The sequence below is a fragment of the Rhamphochromis sp. 'chilingali' genome, assembly GCF_963969265.1.
Source record: "Rhamphochromis sp. 'chilingali' genome assembly, chromosome: 8".
In the NCBI taxonomy this organism is placed as follows: domain Eukaryota; kingdom Metazoa; phylum Chordata; class Actinopteri; order Cichliformes; family Cichlidae; genus Rhamphochromis; species Rhamphochromis sp. 'chilingali'.
The window spans coordinates 30,309,238-30,329,457 of record NC_137935.1 but is presented as its reverse complement, the minus strand read 5'-3'; positions in this window follow the sequence as shown (position 1 = coordinate 30,329,457).

Below are 20,220 nucleotides of genomic sequence, written 5' to 3'. Positions count from 1 at the left end.
CGCGGCCACTCAGGTATTTCCGCTTCATGTATACGAAAGCAACAGCGATATTTTACCACTGTTGTACCATAAATAAATAACATCAATGTAACTAAAGATAATGCAGCACTTGATCCTTTCATTGATGTCACACAGATACATACAGGTCATTTCCTAAAAAAGGGAAATGTACTATTAACATTCTATTACATGTATGTGATTATTACAGATGTAATTCAGATTTCAGAGTAGTAATTGCAATTTACTTCGTGTAATCAAGATGGGAGACCACGGCTATAAAAGCGAAGGTGGATTTGGGAAGCCTGTTGCAGCCATGTCCTGTCCGTATACGCGAGCCACCCATTGCGGAAGGTGCAAGATTGATAAGGAGAGTCCTCAGAATCCAGCGTATATTGCGGGACAGACAGGATCCTTTAGCTCAGCGCGACAGTGTGCTCATAGAGAGATATCGATTTTCCCGTGAGGGTATTATTCACTTAACCAACTTGTTGACGAGGGGGTGCAGGACCACCACCTGTCTTTTTTTGCGCTGCCCCTTTTCTTGGTTGCTGTTATAAACAAACAAACAGATTATTTCAGGGTCTCTGTCCAAGAGACGAAAAGCAATATAAGTGATCAATATTACCATTCTGTAGAATATTCTTATATTTCACTTTTACTTGTTCCCATGTTCTAGTGGGTCCTGTTGTGGCTCTAATGTGAAAGGGGATATAATATAACATAATGTAATATAATATAATGTAATATAATATTGGATAATATAGTGTGATATGATAAATCTACCCTACCACCTACTGGTGTTGGCCAGAGGGGCCGATGGCGCGATATGGCAGCCTGGCTTCTGTCCCAGGGCAGCTGTGACAGCTACCAGTGTGTGAATGTGAGAGTGACTGAATAGTGGCATTGTAAAACGCTTTGGGTGCCTTGAAGAGCGCTATATAGATCCACTCCATTATTATTGTTATTATTAAATTACTTACGAGTTTAATTTGTCAGCAACTTTCTGCCAGCCCTCTCTCCTTGCTTTTGCAGCCTTTGCAGTGTTCCCTTGCGTTTTAATTAGACTCTGAAACTCCTAAAATCCCTCACTCAAGAGTTCTTGCTCTGCTGCCGAAGAATACCGAGCGCGCTCCTTCGACATTTTCGCCGACCAATCAAAGGGTTGCCGATCAATGTTTCTACTATCGATGCGTAGCCCCTGTTGGGCCACCCAGTGATCTCACATTACTTCATCCAGCTATACTAATCGTCAACAACAGGTGTGTTCGGGGAACCGGAATAGTGAGCTCAGAGTTAGCGCGATGATTTGATCTTGGATGTGTCATTTGATCTTGGATGTAGTAAGCGACGTACGAAGAACGGGCCCCAGGTCCCTGTGTTTTTGTTGCAAAACAGTCTGGGTGTTTCCAGTTTTACTTTGTAGGTCTGCCTCTCATCATGTCCATTAGTGTCAGCTGTGTCCACCCCTGCATGTCATCTCCTCATTACCTAGTGTGTATTTATAGTGTGTGTTGGCTTCTGTTCATCGTCGGATCGTCTGTGTTTCTCGGTGTAACTACGTCTCTCTGCATTCTCCGCTCCCCGTTTCATGCTTAGGTTTGTTATTTAGTTTTCCCAGTCTAGGTTTTTTCAGTCATTCGTCTTGTCTCACTACCTGTTCAGTCGCTCCACTTCTGCAAATAAAACTTCATTCTCATCACCAGTCAACTGCCTGCATTTTGGGTCCTTTTCCTCCTACACCACACGGCTCACGCCGCCAGCCGTGACACATAATAAGAATATATTCATTAAAAAGATAGTTTATACCAGTGCTGGAAATGTTAGGAAAGTTTAGGATAAAGTAGATAAATATATATGTGTGTATTTGATGAACTGCATTCATATTTCTCCTCACATTATGCATACACTGCCTAATTCTGGTGAACAAATGATAATGGTCACTGATAAAAAGCCGACCTTACTTTTGTCTGTCTCAGCTGAATTATTCTCTATCTCATCTTCTAATTCTCTCCAGTGTATCAACTTTTTTTAGCTTCTTTATATTCATGTTGCATGGCCCGTTACACTTTTGGGCTACTCCAGTCCTGCTGAAATTGCTTTCTTTACATATTTATGGCTGCCAAACAGCTTGAATCAGTCTACTGCCCCTGCAGCAGTGAGCTCACAGTGTCTCTCTGATCTGTTCGTAAAGGGAAAATAAAAATAAAGTAAACCCTCTTCTAAATTTGAAGGATTTGTGCAACAGGACATTTTTTATTAATCATCTCCATCTCTGCACGTTCTAGTACACGAAATAATCCTCTTTATTTATTTAACAAACTCACCAAATAACAGAAGCAGTGTATGAAAAATTAAAGTTAGCAACAATAATTCAAAATAATCATTTTCTAAATGACATCGTCGCTCTCCCATATAGTTGGTGAGATTGAGATTTTGCCCCGCACTTGTTTATGGCATTCCTTCATGTCATGGAGGTTTGCGGACATTTTTTCATGCACAGCTCTCTGTGCTTTGGTCTTTGTAATGCTTCAATTAGTTTTTGACAATAATTTCCGCATTTTGAATCTGCAGTTCCTTGAATAACCACTGAAAACTGGCTTTAACATTGCTGATTAAACACCCATAAAAATGATAAGAAAGAAAGTAAAGTCTGATGTTTCTCATTGTAGCACTTTTTAACAAGTGTACAAGTTTTATTTTATTTAATCATATTTATTTACTTTATATATGTATTGTGTATAGACATGTAATAAGGTTTAAAACTTTAATTATTTAGGGTTACAGAAGCTATAAATGACATTTTTCACTCCCTTCAACTCTAATTCAAGCCATGAAACAGAAAATATTCCTGTTAATGCATTTTGGAGCAATTTTAATGCAACTATCTGACATTAAATATGTTTTGCTATATAGTTAATTATACAAAGAGCCTGTCAAATAAATCGGCATCATATTTCCTTGGATAGATTTTTTACATACATCATACATGTTATTTTCATATATAGTAATATAATACATATTCAATATGATGTTTTATAAGTTGTACACTAGGGTAAAATTGCCTTTCTTTTCAAACAGGCTAAATTAGATAGTAAAAGAGAAATTTGAGACCTCCGTCAATTTGAGACTGACCGAGGAAGACCCATCTGTCAAACATATTTCTCTTCCTTGACAGAGTACATTATAGGATGAATATTAGAAGCTAATATATTGTATATGTTGTTACCAAGCCTCCATCTGCCATTATGCCCAATGAAGCATAGATCTCAGAAGAGTAGAAGACTATTTTTCTGGTGTATTCATATAGAATAATATTTCAGCACAACACTATGCCTTTCAAATACAGCAGTGCTGTGAACAGATCAAACAGAGCTCCAATTTCTGTTCACAAAGATCAAATATAAAACCTGTATATTTATTTACACTATGTAGTTTTGCCAAGTCAGTGACCAGAGCGGGTTAAGTGAAAATCTGTAATATATAATTTTACTGACACCAGAAAAAACAGGCAAAAACTATCTTTGGCTTCACTGCTTTCCGATACAATATATATATATAAAAAGGTTCATATATTTATAAAAAGTGATATTTAGAGGGAGTGAGAAAATGCTTGTGAGAAACATTGTATTGAGAAATTATTTTCCTTCCATTTCTTCACTACATAATAGCTTCCTCATGGACCATTGAACCTTTGTAATAACCAACCTGGAAATTTCATCATCATTGTGGTCAGTCATAAATGGCTGGAGCTGACATGACAGTTTTTCATGGTTTCAATGAACATCACACTTTGCATAACACAAGAGACACAAGTTTCCCCTCAAACAGTGGCATGTAAAAAGACAAACAAAAAATTCTCAATATTTTGAAAGAAAACCTTACTAAGGTGGGGTTCGAGCCCAGGCTCCTCTAGTCTACACATCCTTCGGCAAGATATTAACCTCCGATGCATCTATATATAAAATATATATACTATATATATATATATATAGTATATATATTATATATATACTAGGGGTGCAACAATACTCGTATCAATATTGAACCGTTCGCTACAGTGCTTTCGGTTCGGTACGCATATGTATCGAACAATACAAAATTTTTAATTTATTTTATCAACTTTCCTTCTGACGATGCTTTCTGTGTTGAGCGCTCAGTGGATCTGCACTCGACAGTGCAGCCTAGGCGGAGTAGTCGAACGCAGATTCACTGAGTGCAGGGCAAGCTAGCCAGACAGAAGTTAAGCACTCCTTGCAACATGGCAAATTGAACTTCCCCCACCTTAATTCAGGTCTGGTGTTTGGAACTATTTTGGTTTTCATATGACGTATGACCCTGAAGGTAAGCGCGTCATGGACAAAAGTAAAACAGTATGTTGGATGTGCCACGCAATGCTCAATTACATTGGTGGGAACTACTGCGTTAGCGCAGTTAGCTCGTTAACGTGTTGGCCGTCCAGCCCCACTCACTGGCACGCTGACAGCACTAGTGGGAACACAACGAATATGACTGCACATTTACTCCGACATCATCCTAGTGCAAAGACGAGTGGAAGCAGACAAAAACAACAAGCACACATGCTACAAACTTTACCCGAGTCATTTAGACAGCCGTTAGCACATGATTCTCCTTATACATGTTTAATATGCTGCTGAGAATATAGCCCAGAAGAAGCATATAGTATAGCTTTTATTTTGGAAAGAGCCATTTCTCTGTAATAAACTCTTTTCCAAAGATGAGTGATTTCTCTATCAGATAGATTTTTTTTTTATTATTATTTTGTTGTTTCAGCAACATTAAATTAAAAAACTGTACTTTTGAGTTAAAATATATATTTATAATTTTAATAAATGACAAATTAAAAAAGCCATGAACATTTTTTGTATCAAAAAATCAAAAAATATCGAACCGTGAGTTTTGTGTATCGTTGCACCCCTAATATATATATATATATATATATATATATATATATATATATATATATATATATATATATATATATATATATATATGTAGATAGATAGATAGATAGATAGATAGATAGATAGATAGATAGATAGATAGATAGATAGATAGATAGAATCTACAGGAACTTCGCTCAGGAAACAAGTGAGAGTTGTAGACAGCTAAAACCCACCACTTTATCATAACATAACATGTGTGCAGTTTGTCACACAGTATTGCTAGCTAAAGGTCCAACTGCTGTATTTCACAAGAAGACAAGAGAGTGTGAGATAATTTTACTCAGAGATGGAGAACGAAGGATTAGACAGACAGGAGAGGTTTAAAGAGAAGGATGTTCAGTGACACTTGATAAACTGCAAATTTAAAGCTACATGTTATGTCATAATTTTAATCAGATACTGGATTTTTATATGACGTGTTTAGATAAATTATGTATTTTCATATTTCGAAACATGCTTCAAAACAAAGCTGAGCTATACTAACTTTGTGTTATTAAATTGTTGCATAAAAATACTGAGTCGTTTAGTCCAGTATAAACAGGTTAGTCTGCAGTGCTGTGGTGAATTACAGTAAAGCATTGGGTTGGACTGGTGCACAGTGATGCTTATGGTCAGAGTTAGGTTACATCAAGTGAAGCAGAGATGAATTTACATTTAAGTTGATGGTGCTACTGTCAGTGTCAGTGTAGGGGATGGACATCAGCCAGCATAGCTTGTCAAACATCTTATTGAATTCAGTTGTGTAAATCCACAAAGAGCAGCAGATCAGCTGATCACAGCCAGTGCACTAAGAAAATCTACTGAAGCTAACATTAGAAATGATTGTGAGTTGTGATTCTTTTCCCTATGCAGAGCTACTGCACAGATCTTAGGGTTCTCCAAACTGCTCAATCCCACTGTAATCCCTGACTGTACTCACTTGTATATATAATATTATTTGTTTTATTTTTATATTAACACAGCCCAAGGTTCAGTTACCTTCTACAAAGGTACTAATCTAATCCCACAATGTAATCCCAGCAACAATGGACTATTACTAGTTATCTTTAAAGAAACCCTGTATTGTTATCATACTGTTATCATCCTCCTGGATAGTTTGCAGATGTTTAGAAATAATTTAGAACTGAATAATAACAGTTATTTAATTACATTGAAGAATAAAAGCAGAAATCATAAAATCAAGCACGTGTAGATTGTATCACGTGTCAACAAATCACTTAATTCCTCATTTTAAATTTTTAGAATTACTTTCACCACCCTAATACAATAATTACACCAGACCTTGGTAACACCCCAATTTAGTTTAAAACCCCTATAACTGTCAGAGAATGGAAATGATTACCTTAATAATAGCTATCCCCAGACCACAGAGATACTTAGTAGTTAGCGTAAGTGAGTAATTAGTGCTTGGAAAAGAAGACAGCTCCAGATAATATCTTTTAATCTAAAGCCGTGTATGTGTTGTACTCAGTCCTGTTTCACATTCATAGTGCGAAAAATCACCAGAATAAGAAAAATGTTGAATATCAGTGTCTGAACTCAGTATGGTGTTCCATTAAAGACACCCTGGTGCACACAGAAAATGACTGAAAACGTGTTAATTTCACAGTTCTGACTCCAAATATCCATTTCTTTGTCTTTGAGTCAAAGGACACAGCCAGATACAGATATCATGCGCAGACACAGCCATTAGACTGATAGAGGAATTTTCATCAAACGGTATTGGAGCCATACATTATATTTCTTTCATGTAAATGCTGCCTTTATAGTGGTCACATAGCACCTGAAGCAGACAAGCAGTTTAACAGGTTTTCTGATATCAGGAAATCGTATTTGAGATCAATATTTTTAAAGTGAAAAACAGGATTTCAAGTTTGTATCTTTTTTGTTTCCTTTTTTTACATTACATATCTATAATTGTTGTACACATTAAACTGACATGCACACAATAATTGGCACAATAATTCAAAGATATTTGATGCCTTAAAAACACAAGCATAAACACAATTTTACTTTTCAACCTTAAGTTACTACCCAGGCAGGCAAAACAGTACTCACAGAGCTCCAGTTCAGTGACATCTATGTGTACAGTATCTTGTAGACAATGACTCACCTTACACTACTCCCGGGATGAAACCTTTCAAAATATGTACAGCTACGTGTATTTTCAATCTGAAATGGTAAATAATGGAGGTGAAGAACACGAAAGTATTCATTGTTAAAGCAAAGGTAACTACTACATAGCTAGCTTACGATTTGTTGACTTGGACTTTTGGACTGTGGGGTCAGAGAAGTATTGTTAATTTGTCAAATCAATAGCATTTCATAACAGTAAAGTTTCTGATGTTAGTAAATCGTTCCTAGAGTTTAAATTAGCCTCCAGTGATAGACTAGGTTGGTGTGGAGAAGCAGGGATTAGTGTGATGTGGCTTTTAATGCAGGGTTAGGAAAGGCAAAGGACCACAGGACAGTTTTTGTCCACCAGGTGGGTGTGTCCCAGTAGTTCTGACATAATGTGAAAACTGCATAGACAGAGTCTAATGACTTTCTATTTTTTGTGTTTCCCAAAAAAATTTTTTTTCAAATATATTAATGGCATCCACAGAACCTTATCTCTATTGTTCTGAGATACCTTTCAGTCAATATGTAGGACAGATGTTTCTGTACACTATCCCAACCACTTGTTTGACCCTCATAGTTCACGCTGTTCTGGCTTGCATCTTATATCCTGTTACTATATGCTCAGTCGTGGCAGACTCCTGGCTCTATGGAGCTGATGGATGAATGCCTTTGTGGTGTTGACTGTCACTCACATGGCATTGGTGTTGTGTGAAAGGTCTTTCTCCCAGTGTTTTCCAGTATTCCTCAGTATATTCTCTGAGTGGGTCTGTCCTTATGCTGTTGTTCTCTTGCAGCTGGGAGTACATTGATTAGTCTTTGGAGAAAATTTATATCAGCTTCTCTGGTGTATTTGTTGGCTTCCAACATTCTCCTGCATTGCAGGCTCTCTTAGTGCACACTGTTGAACTTTGATAGTAGCCGTCTTCTTCAGTGTTAGAACAGTGAACACTGATCATCCACAAATGATAAGGACATCATTTTATAGAAATTAAGAGAAGGCTGAATTACACAATGCTGAATTCAAAGAGACCCTGAAGAGACTCCTAGATCTGGACTATGGCATTAATGAGCTCCTGGATAATCTGAGGTGCACCTGATGACATCAGATTAACTGAAACATAATGTCCCAAATATGATGTTCTCATTTAAGTTTTAAGTCAGGTGAGTGTGTGGGGCCCTGTAAGTGGTCTCGCCACATGAAGACAGGCATTACCGTGCACCAGAAGGGACCCGGGACCCAGGACCCACTGCACAAGAGTTGCACAGGGGGTCCAAGGATTTCATCCTGATACCTGATGATAGTCAGAGTCTAGTTATCACTTGATACCAGTAGAGACACTACCCCCCCCCCCCCCCCCCCCCCCAAAAAAAAAACAAAACAAAACAAAAAAACAGGGGTGGGGAAATACCAGTGGCCAGTCAAAAGATTAAATGCCAGTGAACAATAAATATATGAGGTATGCATTTGAAAGCGTCTTCTATCAACATTAGGACATGGAAGTAATTACGGACGTGGACCACACTCAAAAAAATAATTCATTGGATGAACGTAATTTTATCTTGCCACTTATATTCCATCTAAACAAATCATGTTATATTATCTTGATTGTGTTGTGTCAACACGATATATGTGTGTAGGTTTAACATAATATTAACATTAACATTCAGTTAATTTGACTTTTGTTCAATCAACATGTTTGCACCACGTTAGTCTAATTAAATTTATTTAAATCCATCTTATATTGTTTAAACACTTTGGCACATCAAAAATCAGTCTTGTTACATGAACTAGTAAAATATTTGTTTGTTACACCAATGATAATCTTGTTGAATTAATGAAATGTAACTTATGTCTGTAGTGCATGTTGTATTCATATTAAGTAATGTTCAACCAAAAAAAAAAAATCAATGGATTTACAGCAACTTCCAATCCACCCATCTTCTTAGCTTTATCTGGGCTGCGGAAGTGATAGGGCAAGAGGGACAGGGTACATCCTGGACAGGTCGCCAGTCAATCATACAGGGACAAACAATCATTTGCACTTTAACACCTTTGGGCAATTTAGAATAACCAGTTACCCTTACAACTGCATGACTTTTAACTGTGGAGGAAACCAGAGTACGCAGAGAGAACCCACTGCAAACTTTGCCACATTGTGGATTTGAACCCAGGATCTTCTTGCTCTGAGGCAACAGCACGAACCACCATGGCATTAATCTGTCAATACAGACTTAACAAAAGTAGGAAAGCTATGCTTGATGATGCTTTATGTTGTTGTTCTTGACAAGTTAAACCATAAGAAATAGTAACAGCATACACGTGGTGTGGTTGTCTTCCTCTTGTAACCCCACTGATTTTCCTGTGGTTTGACATCTGATGTGATCTTGTGAATTTCGTGAGTCGACCCCCAAAATGAAATTGGGTGGTTGTTACATGCATAAGATCCAAACTTGTAATTTGAACTAAATAATTCCATGTTTCTATGGTGAACGTAATTAAATCATGTAGCATCTGCATGAAATTCAGCAACTTAATTTGTTCTTGTTGAGATGACATCATACAATCTAGTAAGAGTGATCCAGGCAACTAACCGCTCTTACTAGATTGTATGATGTCATCTCAACAAGAACAAATTAAGTTGCTGAATTTCATGCAGATGCTACATGATTTAATTACGTTCACCATAGAAACATGGAATTATTTAGTTCAAATTACAAGTTTGGATCTTATGCATGTAACAACCACCCAATTTCATTTTTTTGAGTGCATGTTTCAAATGTGCCAAAACTATGATTGTATGGATAAAAGAGCAGTCACACAAAATTTTAAATGGTCATCTTTGTAATATTGCTCTCTTACAGTTCAACCATCTGCCCATCTATTTTTAAGCCAAATATTCACCATCCAAGGTCAACGTGTCAGGGGTAGCACTTTTGTTTTCACTGAAACTTCACCAATTATTTTCAAAGCATGCTTTTAAAGCACAAATCTAGCGTTCCTGTTCATGCCCTCTAGTAAGAAACAAGACATAATTTTTACATCGCATCTGTATTATTTTCTCATTATCTGGCCCACTGAGTTTAGCCCCAGCAAAGTCCAATCTACAACACAACCAGTTCTCACAGAGTTTAATTTCCTATGTCAATAAGAAGTGATAGAAGAGTATCTGTGGTTAGTATCCATTACTCAAAAGTGTTGTTTTACTGCTGCACAACAGTCTTGTTTTTACTTTTCACACCGTAAGAAACACAAACAGCACAAACAGAAGCCAACACCAATTTCATATGGTATCAGTGGCCCATTTCAAATTAGCTTCTAGCTTCTGTTTTTGTTTTGTTTTTTTGGTAAACACTACCATTTCCCACGTTCAACAGCTTGCAATAAATTGTTTATTTGATATACTACATGTTTTCAGTTAAATATTTGGAGACAAACTGCTTGCAAATCACAGCAGTTTTTCAACATTTTATGCATCCCACTGGTTCTGGGAATGAAGCTGAAGAACAATAGAGGTATCGACGGAAGATAAATAACTGGGGGTGGGGGGGGGAAGCAGTGTATCAAACCATGTAACCATTATCCACACTGAAAATGTATCAGTGTGGCACACAGTAAGACCTGTCACCCACCAAACTGGAAAGCAAAATTGTATTATCTGGCAGAGACATTAGGCTAAACACCTCTCTCCCATCTTCCCTCTTCTAAGTGCCTTCAACTATCTGTCTCATCCCATGCTCTTCACTCTGAAATGAAAAAAAAAAAAACCCTAGCACTAATTTTCACTTTCTTAACAGTCACAAAAGCCAGTCTATCACTTATATCACTTATATCTACCATTCCATCTAGTTCCATTTGCAACTTGCATTACGTGACTGCTTTCAGTTTGTGACACAAAACTAATCCAAATGGTGCAGAAATAGACCTGAATATCAGATAACCCTTTTCATATTTGCATCACTGGCAACTGTAATAACTACAGCTGTGGGTTACTAAAGCAGATTTTAGCATGAGAATCAGCTATTAAAATGACTTCATAATTGTATTAAACACATCAGACTGGAACATAATAAAGATATTTAGTGGAAATGTCACCATTTTAATGAGTTGCGATGGTGAGTGTGTGGTTGTAACAACCACACACTCACCTCTGCTTTTCTTCTACACCTACTTCACGCTCCGATAGCTCATTATCACTTATTTCCTCATTTTTTTTCAATCTTTAGTTCAAAACAGGAATGCAGCACGACACCAGTGGAGGCAAAAAGCCTGACTAAAAGTCACAAAAGAGAAACCATAACTACAGTACATGACAGCATGACAAAGCTACCATATTACCTGATATTAAATTATGTTTTATGCACTGACTTAAGAAACTGTTTTGCATGTTCTGGCACATGTTGTTATTGCATGGCTTGATTAAGGTACACATTAGGCTGGCTCAGATCAGGTTTGCCAGAGGTAATCCACACATGGGCCAGCACAGGACCACCAGCGTGTCTGAAACTGGCCTTGTGATGGCCCATGTGTGGGCCACCTCTGGCAAACCAGGTCTGGGCCACCAAAGGGCCGTCATTCTTTGCGGCACGTGGGCCATGTGTAAGCACATTGTGTGGGCCAGATCCGTGCCATACCAATTTTGCTGTGTGTGTGTGTGTGTGGACGTGTATTACTTATTGTTTTGGGGACACAAATTTGTTTACACACTCCCATTGTGAGGTCTCGCCTACTTTATGGGGACAAATTGCAAGGTAAATCATTTAATTTTAGGGTGAAGGCTTGAGTCAGGGTTAGGGTAAGGTTCAGGCAGGGACTTGTGATGGGTAGAGTCAGGATAAGTCTCCAGGAAATGAATGTAAGTTAATGTAATGTCCCCCAAAAGTGATGGAAACACAACGTGTGTGTGTGTGTGTGTGTGTGTGTGTGTGTGTGTGTGTGTGTGTGTGTGTGTGTGTGTGTACACGCGTGCATGGGGTTAGGGTCAAATGTTGGATGTATTTTGGTGTTTTATTGTTCTGTGAAATGTTTGCATTGTTTATTTGTTGTTTATTTATTTGTTCATCCTTGTACTAATACAACTTATTATAGAATAACTTGGTATTTTACTACCCTTGTCGCACAGTGTTGCCTTGAAGCAACAAACCAATATCTGTTTTGGGGGGGCATCCACATCCGCTTTAGGGTCCCTAATATATATTATTAGGGACCCTAAAGCTCCCCCAAAATAGGGAGAAATATTTTTTTCCCAAAAAATTAAAAAATCATGCAGTAGAGCGTTAAAGAAAAATGGATGTGTACGGAGTAGCATCAGTTACAGCAGGTCACTCAGGGAATAAAGAGAGCGACAGAGAGGGAGAGCAACATCAGTAATATTGTTTTCATTGGAATGAGAGTGTGCTGTTTGTAAGCACCAAATTTCAAGTCTGTTGAATGTTCTACTGGCTGAGGACCACTTTTTACACCATCCATCCATCCATCCATCCATCCATCTTCATCCGCTTTGTCCGGGGCCGGGTCGCGGGGGCAGCAGCCTAAGCAAAGAGGCCCAGACCTCCCTCTCCCCAGCCACCTCCTCCAGCTTATCCGGGGGAATACCAAGGCGTTCCCAGGCCAGCCGAGAGATATAATCTCTCCAGCGTGTCCTGGGTCTGCCCCGGGGCCTCCTCCCGGTGGGACATGCCTGGAACACCTCACCCAGGAGGCGCCCAGGGGGCATCCTTGTCAGATGCCCGAACCACCTCAGCTGGCTCCTTTCGATGTGGAGCAGCAGCTGCTCTACTCTGAGCCCCTCCCGGATGGCCGAACTTCTCACCCTATCTCTAAGGGAGAGGCCAGCCACCCTTCGGAGGAAGCTCATTTCTGCCGCTTGTATCCGCGATCTCGTTCTTTCGGTCACTACCCACAGCTCGTGGCCATAGGTGAGGGTAGGGACGTAGATCGACCGGTAAATTGAGAGCTTCGCTTTTACACTCAGCTCCCTCTTCACCACGACGGACCGGTGCAGCGTCCGCATTACTGCAGCTGCAGCCCCAATCCGTCTGTCGATCTCCGGCTCCCTTCTCCCATCACTCGCGAACAAGACCCCGAGATACTTGAACTCCTCCACTTGTGGCAGGAACTCATCCCCGACCCGGAGTGGGCACTCCACCCTTTTCCGGCTGAGAACCATGGCCTCAGATTTGGAGGTGCTGATCCTCATTCCCGCTGCTTCACACTCGGCTGCGAACCGTTCCAGTGCGAGCTGGAGGCCTTCACCCGATGAAGCCAACAGAACCACATCATCTGCAAAAATCAGAGATGAGATTCTGAGGACACCAAAGCGAAAGCCCTCGGCCACTTGGCTGCGCCTAGAAATCCTGTCCATAAAAATTATGAACAGAACCGGAGACAAAGGGCAGCCCTGGCGAAGCCCATCACCCACCGGGAACGAGTCCGACTTATTGCCGGCAATGCAAACCAAGCTCTTGCAACGGTTGTATAGGGATCGAATGGCCCGTAGCAATGGGCCAGACACCCCATATTCCCGCAACACCTCCCACAGGACACCCCGAGGGACACGGTCGAATGCCTTCTCCAAGTCCACAAAACACATGTAGACTGGTTGGGCAAACTCCCATGCACCCTCAAGTATCCTGGAGAGGATAAAGAGCTGGTCCAGTGTTCCGCGACCAGGACGAAAACCGCATTGTTCCTCCTGTATCCGAGGTTCGACTAACGGATGAACTCTCCTTTCCAGCACCCTGGCATAGACTTTCCCAGGGAGGCTGAGGAGTGTGATCCCCCTGTAGTTGGAACACACCCTCCGGTCCCCTTTCTTAAAGATGGGGACCACCACCCCGGTCTGCCAGTCCACAGGTACTGCCCCTGATCTCCACGCAACATTGCAGAGGCGTGTCAACCAGGACAGCCCTACAACGTCCAGAGCCTTCAGGAACTCGGGGCGGACCTCATCAACACCAGGGGCTCTGCCACCAAGGAGTTGTTTAACTGCCTCAGTGACCTCGCCCCCGGAAATTGGCGGGTCATTCCCCTCATCCCCAGACTCTGCTTCCTCCTCGGAAGACGTGTCAGTGGGACTAAGGAGGTCCTCGAAGTATTCCTTCCACCGCCTGACAATTTTCTCAGTCGACGTCAGCAGCGCTCCGCCAGCACTATACACAGTGCAGGTAGAGCACCGCTTTCCCCTCCTGAGACGTCTGACGGTTTGCCAGAATCTCTTCGAGGCAGTCCGAAAGTCTTTTTCCATGGCCTCTCCGAACTCCTCCCACACCCGAGTTTTTGCTTCAGCCACTGCCCGAGCCGCATTCCGCTTGGCCTGTCGATACCTGTCGGCTGCCTCCGGAGTCCCACAGGCTAACCAAGCCCGATAGGACTCCTTCTTCAGCCTGGTGGCTCCCTTCACCTCTGGTGTCCACCATTTGGTTCGGGGATTACCACCACGGCAGGCACCCACCACCTTGCGGCCGCAGCTCAATGCAGCAGCTTCGGCAATGGAGACTCTGAACATGGTCCATTCGGACTCAATGTCCCCAGTCTCCCTCGGAATGCTGTCGAAGCTCTGCCGGAGGTGTGCGTTGAAGATCTCGCGGACTGGGGCCTCTGCTAGACGTTCCCAGCACACCCTCACTACGCGTTTAGGTGCACCAGGTCTGTCCAGCGTCCTCCCCCGCCACCTGATCCAACTCACCACCAGGTGGTGATCAGTTGACAGCTCAGCCCCTCTCTTTACCCGAGTGTCCAGAACATATGGTCGCAGGTCTGCTGATACGATTACAAAATCGATCATCGACCTACGGCCTAGAGCGTCCTGGTGCCACGTGCACTTATGGACACTCTTATGTTCGAACAGGGTGTTCGTTATGGCCAAACTGTGGTTAGCACAAAAGTCCAATAACAGAGCACCGCTCGGGTTCAGATCAGGGAGGCCGTTCCTCCCAATCACGCCCCTCCAGGTCTCGCTGTCGTTACCCACGTGAGCATTGAAGTCTCCCAGCAGGACAACAGAGTCTCCAGGTGGAGCACCCTCCAGCACCCCCCCCCCCCCCCCAGGGACTCTAAGAAGGCTGGGTACTCTGAACTGCCACTCGGCGCATAAGCGCAGATGACAGTCAGGACCCGTTCCCCGACCCTAAGGCGCAGGGAACAAACCCTCTCGTCCACCGGGAAAAACCCCAACGTACCGGCAGCAAGCCGAGGGGATATTAGGATACCCACCCCAGCCCGCCGCCTCTCACCAGGGGCAACTCCAGACTGAGACAGAGTCCAGCCCCTCTCCAGGAGACTGGTTCCAGAGCCCAAGCCATGTGTAGACTATATCTAGCCGGTACCTCTCAACCTCACGCACTAACTCAGGCTCCTTCCCCACCAGAGAGGTGACATTCCATGTCCCTATTGCCAGTCTTGGCAGCCGGGGGTCAGTCCGCCAGGGCCTCCGCTCCTGGCCGCCACCCGGCACACAATGCACCCGACCCCTATGGCGCCTCCTGCGGGTGGTGGGCCTGCGGGAGGATGGGCCCATGTCTCCTCTTCGGGCTGTGCCCGGCCGGACCCCATGGACTAAGGCCCGGCCACCAGACGCTCGCCCTCGGGCACCCTCCCCGGGCCTGGCTCCAGGGCGGGGCCCCGGTAACCCTATCCCGGGCAGGGTAAACTGTTCCCTCGGTGTCCTTTTCATAAGGGTCTTATGAATCGCTCTTTGTCTGGTCCCTCACCCAGGGCCAATTTGCCATGGGAGACCCTACCAGGGGGCAAAAGTCCCCAGACAACATAGCCCCTGGGATCCCTGGGACACACAAACCCCTCCACCACGATAAGGTAGCGATTCAAGGAGGGTTTTTTTACACCTTTTTACACCTTCACCTTAATTCAGCTAGATTTTAGAGAAATGCAACAAAATTAATGTATTTGCTCAAATTCTAACAAAAAATGTTGCTGAATGTTGCCTTTCCCTATCCAAGGGTCTAAATCAGGGGTGTCAAACATAAGGCCTGGGGAGGCAAACTGGCCCAGCAAAGAATCCAATCTGGCCCGCTGGACTGCTTTGGAAAATATAATCGAGGGCATCAATTTCTGGAGTTTCACAGCCTCCCTTGTCCAGATTCTTATATTGGTGTAGATTCATTTCTATCAGCTTTCTCATTTTAAATGTGTATTAAGTTTTTTTTTTTCCCCCTCATTTTACGGTTTGACTGAATCTTCCTTTGTCTCCACATGTCATCTACCCAGCCTCTCTCCTCTGACTGACTCAGATCCAAAGTGCCAAGTTATCATTTTAAACCTCCATTATCACTGGTGTCAGACATCTATTGTACCTTTGGGATAGCCTTTGCGTGTACCCCACTGCTCCTGCTATGGTATTTTATGCTGCGACAGACTGCTACATATTTCCTGCCTTGACTAGAGAATTTAAAATCTAGGCAGTTGTTTCGATGATGAAAAACAAATCTGTCTGTGAGCCAGTTTACTAACCTGTATCAACCAGCAGTGAGTGAAGCAGTTTTGGTGTGTAACCTTGGCAGAGACAGGGCTGTGTTACACTGCTCTCTCCTGCTGTGTCTCTCTTAACCTTTTCAAGGGTCACATCTACACTTGGAGCCTCTCCTGACACTGCCAGCATGTCACTGCATAACATTAAAATAAATACAACTCCAAAAAACTGAAAACAGGTTCACACAGATAGTGCTTAGACAGTTTTTTACACCATTCAAGGGAACAGCAAATGCATTTCTAAAGCTATATTAAGCTTATTGGATTTAATTAAGTTTATCAATTGTTGGACTGCACACTGATTCTCAGCACTTGGAGTGAAATTTTTCTCAAATCTCAATCATATCTGTGCTCTGCTCCATCTCTTTCTGTGTCCTGGTTTATTGCCTGATCTGTCTGCCTTAGCCTTTTTTTGTTGTTGTTTTTACATCACATCACTCCTGAAGCCTCTCCTGACACAACCAGCATCTTGTAGCTTGACATTTATCAACAGAACAGCAGACAGTGCCCACGTCTGTGGACGGCATGTTTTGTTCTCTGTACAGTGTGAGTTCAGCGTGTCCTTCACTGTAGAGGATCACATCACAATCCACCATGTAGGTGCATTAAGAGTGAGCAGTGTTTGCCTCACCTCTCTGACAGGACAGAGAAAACACAAAGCTGTAAAAACACAGACAGCCCTTTATGTGTAGAGAAAAAACAGCTCCCTTTGAAATCTTTATTCTTTTATTCTTTGTTGTACAAATGAGATGCTGTCAACATTGTCTGGACTCGGATTAAAGGGCTTTACATCTAAGGGAAAAATCTGATGTGAGGTCTTGGTCAGAGGTCTTGATGTTCAGTGCATCTTAAACTGAAATGGCCTTGCTGAAATATTAAAAACTTCATTTTAAACCATATGTATGGAGATAGAGAGAGACACAGATATCTAGGCTTTTTAACCTAGTTCTCTCTATCAGGATGATACCACCAAGTGAGAGAATCTGGAATCATTTTATGGGGGAAGCAAAGCATTCAGCCATTGAAGCAGCCACGTCATATTATTAGGACAGCCTCAAAGAGCCAACTCCATAACCTGATCTATTTAGTATTTTACAGCTGCAGAGCCATTAAATGTTCTGATGGATGGCAGCCATCAGATCAGTGCTTTGATATGGCATGGCATCCTTAATCGTAAGACTTTATATGGAGGACAAATACTTAATACAGCCATTTTATTATTGTGACTTAGAAAGAGGCTGTCAGGGTCCCAGAGTTATCGACTCAGGGTTATGTGGTTTTGAGGATCCCTTGTATTGTAGTTCAGCTCTTGTTGGACTGTATATTAGCATGCTTCACAGTTTCCTTTAGCATTTATTATAGCCTCTGTAGTCTCTCTTTACATTCCAGTTGATCTTCTTGTTCATCACCTTTTGCATTCTTTTTCCGTTTCCCCAGGCGTCTCTCCGTTTAGTTGTGTGAAGTTGGTCTTATCTTCCCAGTCAGTCATATCTCAAGGTTTGATTACCTTTTCGTATGTCTTAGTCTGGGTCTCAGTGTGTGTGTATTGTTTCTTGTTTTATTTTGGTAGTCCCTCGTCTCGTATGTGTTATGTTCAGTTTTTCTTCAGTGATCTCATGAGTTAGATTCTGTTCAGTTATGTTCTCCAGGTGTCTCCACTCTGCCTTGTTACCTTCTGACCTCAGAAGGTAAAGCCCTTTATTATATGAGTTTGTAAGACAGTCAGCAGTAAAGCTGCCTTTCTAAGTTACATTTAGTCTCCAGAGTCCAGCATTTGGATCCACTCCCTACCTACCATGTAGCTGAACCGTGACAGAACCGTGAAATTTGTCTGAAAATTGTATTATATGTAAATGTTGTTTTACTTGATATCAAAATCAAACATTTTGCCACATTTTCTTTCAAACTAACTTGGTTTGACGGTTTGTACTGTTACAGTATGTGTGTGTTTTGTACAGTATGACATCAGTGTCTCCTTCAGTGTAGAGGATTACATCACAATCCACCATGTAGTAAGTCTTTGTAGAACAACTTTTATAACATTTCTGCTTTGCAGTGCCCTATCATTATCCTTGTTTTTAACAGAGAGGAGTGCAATTGCGAGGGCGAACAAACTGCATGAATACTATACGCGTTCATCCTCCCCTCTAGGAAACAAAGACCCATCGACCAGTCACGCTGTGCACCTGACATCTGTGTTGGAAACTTGCCTTCATTGCAGAGCATTTTTATACTCATCTGATATGATGAGGTTAGAGAATGACACAGAAGAGACACACAGATGTATCTGCCTCAGAGGAGCCAAGCCACTCCAGCATATTGATAAATACATCACTTCACCAGAGAAGTGTTTTAATGCCACTTATTGCTTCCCACTGTGAGCATATTATATAAATGTTATTGAAAAAAAATGAAGAGAGGTAGAAAGTTATTGCATTGACATGATCTGTGATTATTTCAGACATGCTGCACAAACTGCATATAAAGATATACTGGATGAATGCAGACATTTTACACAGATACATACAATATCAGTTATGAGATTACAGCAATAACAAATGTTTAAGCACTATTAAGTACTGTTTTCCACTGGAAGAGTGAAAATCGCTCTGTCTCCGTGAGATTTTCTGAGCAGAGTTCCCACTGGGATTAACAATTTGTATAACTGCAGGGCTGAACGAATAACTAAAGCATTTTTGTTTTATTCTTTTTGTTTCCTGCCTGAAAATGTTTTGGTTATGCTCGTTTGTTGTTGTCATTTTAAACATTTAACGGAGCAACAGTAACTGCTATTTTCACAAACTTCACCGAAATTCCAATAAACTTGTCAGTCATGTGTTTATATGAAAATACTAGAAGTCTTGCAGCGGTTTGTTACGGAAAACAAGGGCTTTAAAAAAAAGCCCCATTTAATTACATGCTCTCCTTTCAGTCTCATTAAAAGCCTTCCTGCCAACCAACAATAGTTATGATGAATTAGGAAACAGCCTTGTTAGAGAAAACCAGCAGCGACCAACTATGAAGATGCTGTGATTTTCCCACGTTCATAACACATTCAAATATATGGCACATGCTGTGAGGGCTAATCCATCCATCCATTCATCCACTCATTTCTTTATACTCTGCTCAAACCTGTCATTTTTAAGATTTTAAGGTGGTCTTGAGCAGTAGTTCTTCATACTTTCTGAAGGTCTCTGAGTATATTTCTTTGTGCATTGTCTTCTTCTTCAGTCCAGTCTTTGTACCTGACCATTTTCAGAGTGTAATGTTTTTCTTTTGTTTGTTAAACACACAACACTCAAGACTCACATGTGTAATTTACACATTACAGACAACTTAACAAGGAAGCAAAATGATATTATACTATTTTATTATTAGCAGCCTGTTGCAAAAATACACAATTTATTCATATTTCTGTAGTTGAATCTATGCCATTACACAATTTGATTTTAAGCCAGTGACAAGTCGAGCGCACTAAGAGATTAAATAATAATGTTATCATGCATCTTTTTGTCACATGCACGATTTGTACCACTGATAAGAATGTTAATTGTTGATAAGTCTGTCAAGTCCTTTAAGAAATTATATACAGTGGCTTGTTTTACTCCCAGTGAGGGCCATGAACAGAAACACTGCATCACAGCTCTGCAG